Source organism: Nyctereutes procyonoides, unplaced genomic scaffold, assembly GCF_905146905.1.
Source record: "Nyctereutes procyonoides isolate TBG_1078 unplaced genomic scaffold, NYPRO_anot_genome, whole genome shotgun sequence".
Classification (NCBI taxonomy): Eukaryota; Metazoa; Chordata; class Mammalia; order Carnivora; family Canidae; genus Nyctereutes; species Nyctereutes procyonoides.
This window is the reverse complement of record NW_026575141.1, coordinates 8,690,825-8,704,337: the sequence shown is the minus strand read 5'-3', so window position 1 is coordinate 8,704,337 and position 13,513 is coordinate 8,690,825.

Here is a 13,513-nt window from a genome sequence, read left to right as displayed (position 1 = left end):
AGTTATTACATAAGTGATCATAACAAAAGTAATATAATTTCTGTAAATATGCATGTATATTGATAAAACTTCTAAGAGGGCTTTCCAAGGTGGTCCTCCCAGCAGTATCCCTGGGAGGATTATTAAAGTTTTGCTCTGGGCCTAAGAGGAACAAATATGGGAATACTCACACATGTTGTGGTCTTGAGTTTCTTTACTATCATTTATCATTTTCTCTCAAATAATCCACATTGCACTGAAATCTTTGGAATCTACTTTTATTCCTATACTGGACAAAAGGACTACTCTCCAATATTTACAAAAACACTTGCAAAGATAAGAAAAAAGATTAATTTTAAAAAGATGGGCAAAGGATGAGATCAGGAATTTCACAAAGGAGGAAACTCGAATGTCCATTAAAAATGTGGGAATATGGTCAATCTAATTAGTAATTAGAGAACTGCAAATTATAACAACAATGGAATGCCATTTACCTCTATTTGACTAGAAAAAAGAATGCCAATATCCAACTATTTGAGAGGATAGGAAAAAATGAAAGCTGTTATAACCTGCTCTTGGAAGAGAGAGTAATTTGTCAGTACCTTAAAAGTTGATGATGTTTATACCTTCTGAACATGAAATAGTACCCATAAGAATAAGCCCTAGAGGAGCTCTTGCATGTGGGCATAAGAAAATCTTTACACTTGTTTTTAAGAATAAAAAGAATGGAAACACTGCAAATGTCAATCAATATAGGAATGGAAAAATTAATTGTAGTGTATTCATAAAAAGGAGAAACTAGACTTAAACATATCAGCAAGGCTGAATCTCAGAAATATAAATGTCAGAATAAAAAAGCAAGATTCAACGTCAACTATACTATGCTGCTGTTTATATAACTTTCAAAAAGAACATAAAACACTATGGCAAACCGCACACGATATATCATAATATATATATATATATATATCATAATATATAGAAGGAAAAAATACACATCAACTTCAGAATATTACTTGACCTCTGGGGATAGAGGGGATGGGAATGGAATGGGAGAGAGCTTCTACTCTAAATGTTGTATTTTGTACTTTATTTTTTTTAAGATTTTATTTATTTATTCATGAGAGACAAGGCAAAGACATAGGCAGAGGGAGAGGCAGGCTCCTCACAGGGAGCCTGATGCGGGACTCGATCCCGCCAGCCGGGGATCACACCCTGAGCCAAAGGCAGAGGCTCAATCGCTGAGCCACCCAGGCAGCCCTGTATTCTGTTTCTTTTAAAAAAACTATTCAGGAGGGAGTAATCTGGCTTTATTATGGAACAAGAAAAAAAAAGTTGCTGAAATAAAACCAGAGATATTGCCTCCCCTTTTACCTCATTAGTTTAAAGTTTGGGTTTACAGTGGTAAGCTATTTGTATATCCTTTTTACTCTTGATCATAATAATGTGTCACTAATTTTCACCTTTACCTAGAAAGGAATCCAAACTCAATAGGGAAAAATTCCTTTGAACCCTTTCCAGAAACCCAGTGTAACTGACACATGCTTCCCCTGAGGAGGGCATCATTTTCAGAATGGGAAGCTGCAGAACTAAGGTATCCAGCTTGGGGAATTGCTTAGGAAAATCCTGGAGGACAGGCTGCCTTTGCCTCTCTGAGATGATACCTCCTTATTCCTAAGTAGGCCCCTCCTTAACCTGAACAATAGTGCCTTTCTATTAGGATGGCTGCCATGCTCTGGCTCCTTAAGTGAAGGCTTGTTGTGGCCATGAATAAGACCTCAGAGAGCTCCAGCCACCCTGGTGGAGCCTGGGACAACGTAAATCATTTATCTTCTTGGAAATAATTTTCTTATCTGTAAAACAACGATGTTCATACCTGCTCTCAGCTCTGCCCACCCAAGTCATTATGATGATTGGGCAACATGAAAAGACTTCAGAAATTGTACAATATTCATCTTTGCTCCTTTTAGTATCCAACTATTTGTTGCTATTAGCAAAATTTAAATGACATCGAGAACACATAAGCTGTGAAGGAGATCATGCTTGATAAATGAAAGTCTGAAGTAATATATGTATTTTATAAGAAAATTGAGAAAGGGGTACCTGGGTGGTACAGTCAGTTAAGCGGCTGACTCTTGGTTTCAGCTCAGGTTGCATGACTTCAGGGTCCTAAGATCGAACCCACAGCCAAGCTCTGGGCTCAGCCTGGAGTTTGCTTAGGACTGTCTCTCCCTTGCCCATGCCCCCACTCTCGCTTTCTCTAAAAATATATAAATAAATCCCAAATAAAAGAAGAAAATTGAGAAAGCATTCACTGCAAAAAGAAAAACAAATGTCATTGAACTCTTTTCCCAAAGCTCATCTCGCCTATAACTATAGTTTTGAAATAGGAGTAGTCACAACTCATCTATTTCTGTAGTTCTACTATAGAAATATAGATCTGAAAATATGTTGGCTAATTATTGTCTGGTGTACATCAGAGATCATTTATCTGTACAAGAACTGATCTGAAAAAAAAAAGAACTGATCTGAGCATGGATTTTTCTGTGTCAGCATTCCACAGGGTTTATAATATATAATATTGATTTTTTAATATACAAAACAGAACATGTAAAGTATTACCTGTCTTGGCATTCCTGTACAATCTATTATACTGTGTTTAGTGTTTAGTGTGAAGTTAAGACACATTATAAAAGTCAGAGAAATGACTACTTCAATTTTTAAGATACATCACTGAACATAAGTTTTATTCAGCATCCAATTCACTTCCCAATATTTCTTTTATTTTGGCTTCAGAGAATTCAAAAGGATCATTTCTCTAACAGAAATTATAACATACAACCAATAGATCATTATTTTCTGAGATTCAAAATGTGCCTTTTTTTTTACAGTTTGTCACTGTAAACTCTGTCCCTAAATTACTGTTAGCTTTTCTTGACTACCTACTCTATCCTCTCCCTTTGCCACATATTAGAATTAATGAAAAAAATGTACTGTTTGGGATAAAACACTAATATGATTATATCTATCTAAAAATATCAATATTAAAAGTATTCAAAATTTAAAATGAAACAATTATTAAAATGGTCCTGGGATGCCTGGGTGGCTCACTGGTTGAGGGTCTGCCTTCGGCTCAGGGCGTGATCCCAAGGTCCGGGATCGAGTCCTACATCAGGCTCCCTGCTTCTCCCTCTGCCTGTGTCTCTGCCTCTCTCTGTGTCTCTCATTAATAAATAAATAAAATCTAATAAAATAAAATAAAATAAAATGGTCCTTTATTTATGCCAGAAAAAAATATGTATCTGTTGGTCTGCATAAAATATGTTTATACCACTACACTACATTGCATATAAATGTAAATCTTTTTTTTAAGATTTTATTTATTTATTCATGAGAGACACAGAGAGAGAGAGAGAGGCAGAGACACAGGCAGAGGGAGAAGCAGGCTCCACGCAGGGAGCCCGACGTGGGACTCGATCCCGGGTCTCCAGGATCACACCCCGGGGCTGATGGCGGCCCTAAACCGCTAAGCCACTGGGGCTACCCTAAATCTTTCCTTTTTAATTGGAAAGAAACTTGAATGCAGAAAGGGATTAAAGTTAAAGATTAATTAATGCATATACAATCAAACATTCTAACCTTTCACAGCTCTTCGCCAGGGTAAATGTTTTATCAAATACAACCCACCCTTTGATGAAAATCCATTGAGAAGCAATGATACTTAGTTGGCACTGAGCCAATAATGATATCCCAGGAGACCAGAGAACCTCAGCCTTTAGTCTCTTATAACTTCTCAAATAATATATTTTCCCTAGCAGTTGTAATACTTTAGTTTTATTCTTCTAAATAATCATGGTAGGCAGAACTTTTCAATAGTTATCCAAAGAAAATGTAATCTTACAAAGATACAGATTTTACTTCGTTCTTCTATTGTTTGGGTCCAAATATATTGTATCAATAAGATTCCTTCTAAGACTCTCCAAAACAAATTGTCCTATTGTATTGTGGCTCCATCTCTGACCAAGCATTATTCTTTAAATCAGTTTTCTGTGTAACATTGATACTAAATAATACTCAAGTATAAAAGCAAGTCAAGCCAAGCTTTCAACACTACAGAAGCATTGTCTTTGCTTAAAACTTAAAAATGCTAGTAAATTTGACCAGAATGCAATTTTTCCATACAAAATCAGTAAGGAAGATCATGTATTTCTATATGAAAAGTGAAAAGCCGAGATAGAAGGGTTTTAAAAGAGAATACATCGAGTGGCTGTCTCTCAGCAACCTTTTAAGCTTAGCTCCAGCAAAGAAATCAGTTCAATGGATACATCTAAGCCTTGAGTCTTGGCACTTTTAGCAATTATTTTCTTGATTAGTAATTGAAATATAAATGGTTCTAAAACAAGCTTTGCTTTGTGAGAGTCATAAAACTACCCTAAAGATTGGTCAACAAAAGGGAAACCATAAACTTTTCCATATAATCTTTGTAGCTTGTTTAAGTTCCCTTTTTTAAAAGATCTCCTTTAAAGGTTTTTATTTTTGGGGCAGCCGGGGTGGCTGAGCGGTTTAACACTGCCTTCGGCCCAGGGTGTGGTCCTGGAGACCCGGGATCAAGTCCCACGCCGGGCTCCCTGCATGGTGCCTGCTTCTCCCTCTGCCTGTGTCTCTGACTTTCTCTCTCTCTCTGTGTCTCATGAATAAATAAATAAAATCTTTTAAAAAATATAAATAAATAGGGATCCCTGGGTGGCGCAGCGGTTTGGCGCCTGCCTTTGGCCCAGGGCGTGATCCTGGAGACCCGGGATCGAATCCCACGTCGGGCTCCCGGTGCATGGAGCCTGCGTCTCCCTCTGCCTGTGTCTCTGCCTCTCTCTCTCACTCTCTCTCTCTGTGACTATCATAAATAAATAAAAATTAAAAATATATATAAATAAATAAAGGTTTTTATTTTTAAGTATTCTCTATACCCAACATGGAGCTTGAACTCACATCTCTGAGATCAAGAGTCTCATGCTTTACCAACCAAGCCAGCCAGATGCCCCTAGAAGATCTCCTTTATAGCCATTTTTAACTTAGTATGTGGAGAGTGTTTGGGTATTATCACTAAATAAACTGATCTGATAACATAACAATTTTGAATGGTCAAATTAATAAAATGTTAAGATTTGGTCCAAGGTAATTAAATTTGTACTTGAGATTACTCGTTCTTTACTGTTCCCATTATCAGGCTACTACCTGCAGCCACTTCCAAGGCCCCTGCTGGTCCACAGAGTGCTTTTTTTTTTTTTTTAACTAATTGATTCATTGACTTTTAGAGAGAGAGAGAGAGAGAGAGGTTGGTGGATGAGCAGAGTAAAAGGGCCAGGGACTCTACACAGAGCATGGAGCCCCACACGGAGGCTGATCCCAGAACCCTGAGATTATGACCTGAGCTAAAATCAAGAGTTGGCCATTCAACCAACTGAGCCACACAGGTGTCCCTACCAAGTGTTTTCTTAGGATTGGTTTTATGTTCACCCCGTCATGAACTCAATATCCTTCCCTGAGCACCTACCTTTTGGAGAAGGGAAGGCTTTCATTTTGACTCTCAAAAAACAAAGAGGTTCTAATACAAGCTCCTCTTGTATTAGATAGAGGACATAATGTTATATGACTGAGGCCTGTTGCAGTGCTCTACTTTTTAAGGGAGGTGTCCCCTGGTGAAAGCAAGGTGTCCACTAGGGTGGCCCTTTTTAGGAAGTGTAGAGTGTGGTAGTTTATATGATTTCAAGATGTTTTTTAGCTCATGAGAGAAAAGATGATACATTCACCTTCTGACAAGACTTCCATTAAGGTATATATTGAACTTCATGAAGGAATTTCACTTATAAAATAAGAGACTTGGCTACTACAAAGAAACCTCAATAATCTAGTACAACCCCTTTTATTTTAGAAATAAGGAAAGTAAGGGGCGTCTAGATGGCTCAGTTCATTAAGTGGCCAACTCTTGATTTGGGCTCAGGTCAAGATCTCAGAGTCCTGCGATCAAGCCCCCTGTCTGGTTCGGTGCTCAGTGCGGAGTCTGCTTCCTCTCTTTCTGTCCCTCCCCCTGCACTCTCTCTCTCCTCAAATAAATAAATAAAAGGAAAAAAAAAAGTAAGGTAAACGAGATCAAAATGGGTGAGTTAACTTACCCTATATCACGCAGTGCAGTAGAATAGAACTTGAACTAAAAACCAAGTTCTTTGAGAGTGAGGAGAAAGGGCCACCAGTCAGTGGTGGCTCAGAGAGGCTTCTTGAAGGAGGTGGATGGTAAAAGGGCAGGAGGGTAGGAGTTAGCTATTGAAGTGGGAGAAAGAAGAATTCATGGTGCAAGCAGGGGATTGATTCTAGCAAAGATGGGGAGAAGAGAGAAAGGATGAAGGGTAGGGTACAACAAGTAGTTCAGTGTTGCTAGGAATAATGTTTGAGAATTTTGTGTTCTTAAAGAAAAAAAGCTTAACGTCAATTGTATTTTTTGAGGAGTGCTTAATTAGTACAATACTTAGGTGATGTTCCACTTAGAGATCTACTTATTCTGAGTCTAATAATATTTGAATACATGTTAACCTTTATTTATTCAATAATATTTATTACTTAACTACACCTTGTGTGCTAGATGTGTAATGGCGAAGTGAAATTACAGAAAAATTGCGGGGGCATTTCCCAGTAGAGGAGAGGTTCTAAATGGAAGAAGTCATGGGTCTTCACTTCATTGACTAGCAAAGTTGTTGTAATGATGGAAAAGGTAATGCATACACAATTAGACTGCACTTTGACATGCACGCATAGTCAGTAAGTAACTGTTGATTTATTTTAATTGCTTGAATATCAATGAAAAGATTGAAGGTTTTACAAGAACTGCTTGTTTTGTCTTACCACCAGCCACACACACTCTTCTGGGAAATACGCCCACGCAGGTTATTGTCCTGGTACTGGCTCTGTCAAATTAACCAAAGTTTACCCAAGGAATCCCAAGCCTGGAATTTTGCCAACTAAGAAAGAAAGAAAAAAGTTTAGGGAGCAGCTTCATTTTAGATAGAACTTTAGATAGGAGCTGTTGGCAGCTGTGTTTCCAGTGAGGATAAGGGCCCACCGAAAAGCAATCTGTAGTTAGGAAGGTGAATGAAGGAGATTCAGAAATAAATTTAAATAAATAATAAATTCATATTTCAGAATAAAATATTTTACACATGCCTGAATCACTTTTTAATGACTCCTCACATTCTGTTTTTCAATGCTATAACCAACTATAGGTTCTACTTGAGTCAAATAAGAAAATTCCTATTATGTTTTTAGTTGTAGTAGGATAAATAATCCTTCTGTGACTCATTTCCTACTATCTCACAAGTGAATCTCAAACCCTTCCTTCCTTTTCTAAACCTTCTTAATTATCAACAAAGTATAGATACATTCTGAATTATAACAACCTGAAATAAAACAGCCTTAAGACAATTATCTTGGCAGTACCATTAATAATCTGCTTATAGGGACGGATGCCTGGGTGGCTCAGCTGTTGAGCGTCTGCCTTTGGCTCAGGGCATGATTCTGGGATCCAGGATCGAATCCCACATGGACTCCCTGCAAGAAGCCTACTTCTCCCTCTGCCTATGTCTCTGCCTCTGTCTCTGTGTCTCTCATGAATAAATAAATAAAATCTTAAAAAAAAATCTGCTTGTAATCCTATTATTCTAATTACTGCTATTTTTTAAGAAAATTCATTCTTGGTCAAGTCAGTCCATTCATCTAACTTCATTGTCCCATGGAGAACCAGGGATTATTACTTTAGTTTAAAGTTTTGAAAATTAAAAAATTGACATTAAATCTTGACTAAATTAAATGAAGAATTACTATCTTCCAGAATGGTTTGTAAGGGGAAGAAATATTAATTCAACAAATACTCACTGGTTATCTGTTATGCACAAGACAGTGCAGTGTGCTTACATGTGTGCATTAAAAAAAGAAAAAGAAAAAAGATCTTATATAAGGAAATTTGATATGTCTGTGGTTCTAGCTTTAGGGAAGGTTTCTTTTGATGACTTTAAACCAAGAAGTATGAAATAGACCATGTAAAATGCAAAGGGAAATCCAATAGTGTAGCTAACACATTCTCTTATGAAAGTGCTTTTCCCTGAAAAATACAAGGGCTAATGCATTAATTTTAAAAAGATGGGCAACAAAAATCAGAAAATAAAAATGGCAAGGGATTTAGGTTAAAGGTCATTTTTGCTTTAATCTATATTCAATATCTTGAAAATTCTTCATAGTTTTCTACTAAAACCTAAACATTGAAACAATGCCTGACATATTTTCACACTGCATGTCTTCAGCAATGCATGGTTGCTAATGACAGCATTTGCTCATGAACCTTCCCTGCAGGAGAGCCTTTGGGGTGGAGAATTTTCTGTACGGCAGACCTGCCATAGCTGATCTGTCAGGGTGAGTCAGACAGGCATTCTGCTCCCAGAGGATGACAAGAAAACAAATAAAAATTAAACCAAATGCAAACAGTTTCATCAAAGGCATTTGACAAATGAGCAGGTGCCCTAAGGAATCAAAAGCAAGCACAGAAATAAATAGCACTTCATTCACTGAAATCTTTTGATTTCAAAATTCCAAACAAATAGATTAAACCATCTATTATATTTCCTGATATTCCATTGCACAAATAGATGAGCTTGAAATTTGGCCAACATTATATGCTTTCATGCACTACTCATATTCATTTTTCACTCTTTCTACAAAGAGTCTTCACCAAGCTTCTATGATTCCAAGGCACAGTGCTGGGAACTAGGGGAATGTAATGGTGAGTACAAACTGACAAGGACTTTCCCTCACAGAGACCACAGCTTGATGGGGATGGGGAGGCAGACAGGGCAATTAAGTGTTCACACAAGTAAGTGTGAAATTTTACTAGAAACAAATTTGATGAAGAAGAGCTATGTGATGCTTAGAATCTATGATTGGAGTATTTTACTCAATTCAGAAGGTCTAGAATGGCCTCTATAAAGAAGTTCTGAAGGATTCTTAGAAGTTAACTACTCAACATGAGGAGGGAAGGATACTCCAGGCAGAGGAAACATCCATGTCCTAAGGCATGGTGGCAGAAAGAGTTGAGAGACTGAAAGGAGGTCCCTGTGGCTAAAGCAGAGGGTGCCAATGTGCTGTGCTGGCAATGGGGCTGAAGAGAGATATAGGAGCCAAATCATGAAGATGAAACTCACCGGCATGTAAAGGGCTCGCTTCCATCAGCAGTGATATATAAAGTCAATGGAGTGTTCAGGTGTGTGTGTGTGTGTGTGTGTGTGTGTGTGTGTGTGTATCTGCTGGAGGGGGGCAAGTGTCAAGCTATTTGAGTGGCACAGTCATGTTTGCTTTCATACTCTGTTTAATCACTCCTGAATTTTACCAACAGACAACTGTCCTTGCTATCAGTTTCCTATAGTTAGAGTAATTGGAGTTGAATATAAAATGGTTCATATCTACATTGTGGAAAACACAAATATAGCATCATATATAAAGAAAATATTAAATCAGTAGATACCACAAGTTTTGCATGTTTTTCACTTGTAACATAACACAACTAAATGCCTCTTTAAATGTAGAATTTGCATTCAAAAGTAGTATAATTCACTATTCTTAACAAAAAAAGAATCTTTCTTACTAAAACCATTAAATGTCTGAACAATCACCTTTAAGCGTAGACACCATTGTTTCTGAGCAAAATAATGAATAAAATATCTGATTACATTCAAAGATGAATAGTGTTCCTCTTTTAGAGAATTTACAATATAGTAAATGCACAGAGGTTTGGAATATGAAAAATCTGAATATAGTCTTAGTACACGGAAGGACAATATACAGAATAATACATTAATAATAATATAATGACTTGCTGTTATGGTTGACTTTAGCAATAAAATGCAGCTCTTAAGAATATTGTTTTCAATTTAATTTAATAATTCAGGAATACACCTACAGAATGATGGACAATATTATATATGTCACAGAATTCTAGTTTTTAATTGATTGCATATTATATATGCTAGATGCTTTAAACATTTCCATATTAAATCTTTGTGAGCTAGTTGGTTGCAGGAAGGGCCCTCACAGAGCTTGAAGCTCAGGCCTGCTGGAGCCTGATCGTGGGTAATAGAACTTCACTTCATCCCATCTCCATATAAATATTTGGGAAGGTGCTAATTTTATTTTGCACTAGTTATTTGCACCTAGTGAGGAGGCAGGCATGTAGCCAGAGTCTCCACAATAGTCTGGTTGATACCAACAACAGGCTATTAAAAATCCCCTTGAAAATGGCAAAGAAAGCTTCTCCCACATGGTGGGATTCTTACTGCATTCAGGCAGTGTCTTTGGAAGCTGTACAATTCCACTGAATCCTGGAGGAACATGAGAAACCATACCTGAACCTCTAAAACCTGTGTTAACCGCTGCTTTATGTAACTGTTCTCTGTTTTTGCTATCTCTGTAAATTTCCTAGCCATTTGCCACTGAAACCTTTTATCTCTCTGTTGATGACATTACCGTCCTATTGTGACAACGTGGAAATTATTACACTCTAGAAATGAAGACACAGAGGCTCTGAGCATTATAGTAACTCATCCGAATTAACAAGCAAGAGTGTTAAGGTCCTGATCAACACAAGCATGACGTTTATGGATGCAACTCCTAGAAAAGGCGAGAAGGCTGATGGCACAGTCACAGGGCGAGCATTATGAAGAGAAAAGAAGTGACATAATTGTGTAATTGTGACACTAAGGAAGGGTAATTTAGGTTGTTTTTTCTCATATTGCACATGAAAATCATAATGTGACATTGTGTTTATCTTACCATCAAACTAAGATCTATGAGTTTGGGAAATCTATTTTATTCACCCGTGTAAGGCCAGTATCAAGCAAAGGGCTATGCATGTAATAGACACAGAACAAATACTTAAAATTTTACACTTTTAAGATGGCTTTGAGCTGAATTTTTCCATTACTTTTTGAAAAAAGATGTTATTTATTTGACAGAGAGAGAGTGAGGACAAGCAGGGGGGGAGTAGCAGAGGGAAAAGGAGAAGTAGGCTCTCCACTGAGCAGGGAGTTCCATGCAGGGCTCGATCCCAGGACCCCAGGATCATGACTCAAGCCAAAGGCAGATGCTTAACTGACTGAGCCACCGAGGCGCCCCTGAATTATTTCATTTTTTAATTAAGTTGAAAAGATGTTGTTTGGTTATTTTGGGGGATATATTTTAAGTACTGATTCTGTGAGGGGTTTTTTGGGTGAGATTTACATTTAAATTGGTGGACTTTCAGTAAAGCACCTCCATACTTTGGGTGGGCCTCATCCAATCAGTGAAAGGCCTGAATAAAACAAAAGACTGACCTTCCCTAAGCAAGAAGGACTTAGTGGACTAAGTGGACTGCCTTCAGACTTCAGCTGCAACATCAGCTCTTCTTCAGGTCTTCAGTTTGTCAGCCCATCCTGCAAATTTTGGACTTCCCAACCTCTACAATTGTGTGAGCCAATTCATCAGTAAATCTCTGTTTTTTTCTAGAGAAACTTACTAATACAGTCAGTATTAACATAACTTGTTAAGGTTATAAATATTTCAATATAGATAGCCTTAATGGTGTGCAAACTATGAAGGTGGGGTCATATCTAATATTTTTCTATTTATTCATTCATCAAATACTTCTTGAGCATCTATGATAGCCCCACGTCTGAGGGTACAGTGAAGAATGGGTTTTTTTTTCGTAAAAATGTATATATTAGTTTCCAGAAAGCTTTCTGACTTAAATAATTAAATTAAAGTAATTCATTCAGTTTGGAAGCAAACAAGACTAATTTCCATAGGATAGAACTATTTTACTTTTCTCTCTAACTCAAGAAACTTGGAAGCAACTTTACCATAAAAAAAAAAGAAAAGAATTATAACCCACAAATCATCCTTCTCCTTTCTTTTGTACGCTTTACTTCTTATATAACCATATTGCTTTATCTGGCCAGTCTATGTGTATCTCTATCTAGCTATCTACTATCTGTCTACTATCTATCTACTCTCTATCTACCATCTATCTCTACCATAGTTATTATTTCTTTATAGCTGTCTGTGTATATCTATATGCACATATAATATAGGCCTTCATTTCTTCTAAAACCATATAAGTGTCAATAATTTTAACTCCTCAAATGACTTTTCCACATGCTATCGATCATTCTGCCCAGTTGACACCTCTGTAGTCTGAGACTCAGAGTAGAAAACAGACATTGAATTAATATAGCTAGTTTAGTGGTAGACCCAGGATCAAGTTTCTTTACTCTCTCGCTTTTTCCTCTATGGCCCAAATTGCATCCCTGGCCAAAGATTTTAGTTGAAGAACAGCTAGATGTCCATTTGTTAATAAAATGCATTTTGGGTTCCATTTTTCTTAATGTCTCTTGAAAACATACAAATCCCCCTTGACTAATTTCTGAATGTTACAAACCTATTGAAAGATGTCATCATTACAATACAATAACTTATAATTATAGATTGTTTTTATTTATTTTTGAGAACATATTTAATGTGAACTATTTAATTCACCCTATCACAATTCAATATCAACTTGGCTTTAAAGATAGGCCTAAATATTATCAGGATAGTCACTCTATAGATAGCCTTAAAGATGGGAAGTATCCAATGTTCCCTCTCATTGTTAACAAAAATAAGTGTTCCCATGCTATCATAATACTTTAAGTAAAGAAATGAGGCTCGTGACAATCATAGTGCAAATTAAAGCAGAATAAAAAGAATGAAGAATTCTGTTAAGCTCCCAAAATATATAGCTAAAACCATTCTTTAAAGAGAGCAATGGCAGTTCAAACTTCAACCATCCAAAGATCATGAACTTCTTTGTACTTCAGAACTCTTAAAGGATATGTAAAAAGAGGGATCCAGAATCCAAAGTCACAATCCACTGTCTATGTCAGAAGGTGCTTATCCACATAGTATAATGTGTGGCTCCAGCCACTTCAGACTACAGGCTGGGAGTGAACTTGATTGAACCTCCTGAGTTGAAAGCCCTCCATTTTTAGCTCTGAGTAGACACTGTAATTTCCTTATTCCTCCAAAACAATTTAGAATCTCTGAAAACTTCAACAGAATAATAAAAAAAAAAAGTCCTCCCACCCCAATCTGCGATAGGCCTAATTATGTTTCTCAAGGTCTCCAAACACAGCACGGCCATGATGCTGCCCAGACTTGTGGGGTGTTTCCTCTGACTAGGCTGGCTTCTCACACCTGTTTCTCCAGAGCATTAGGCCAGAATACCATGGGGAAGAGCTCCCTCGCCTGACTCTAGAAGGTAATGCCACTGTGTGGGAGATTGCCAGGGTAGGTTCATTAACTGCCTCTTGCAGCCAAACTAGTTAATTTGATTACACAAAGTTTGCACTTTAGTTTGGCTGAATTTTTTTCGATATTTATAGTTATAGTCTTTCACTTGGAAATCCAAGTTTCATGTATAAACAAATGT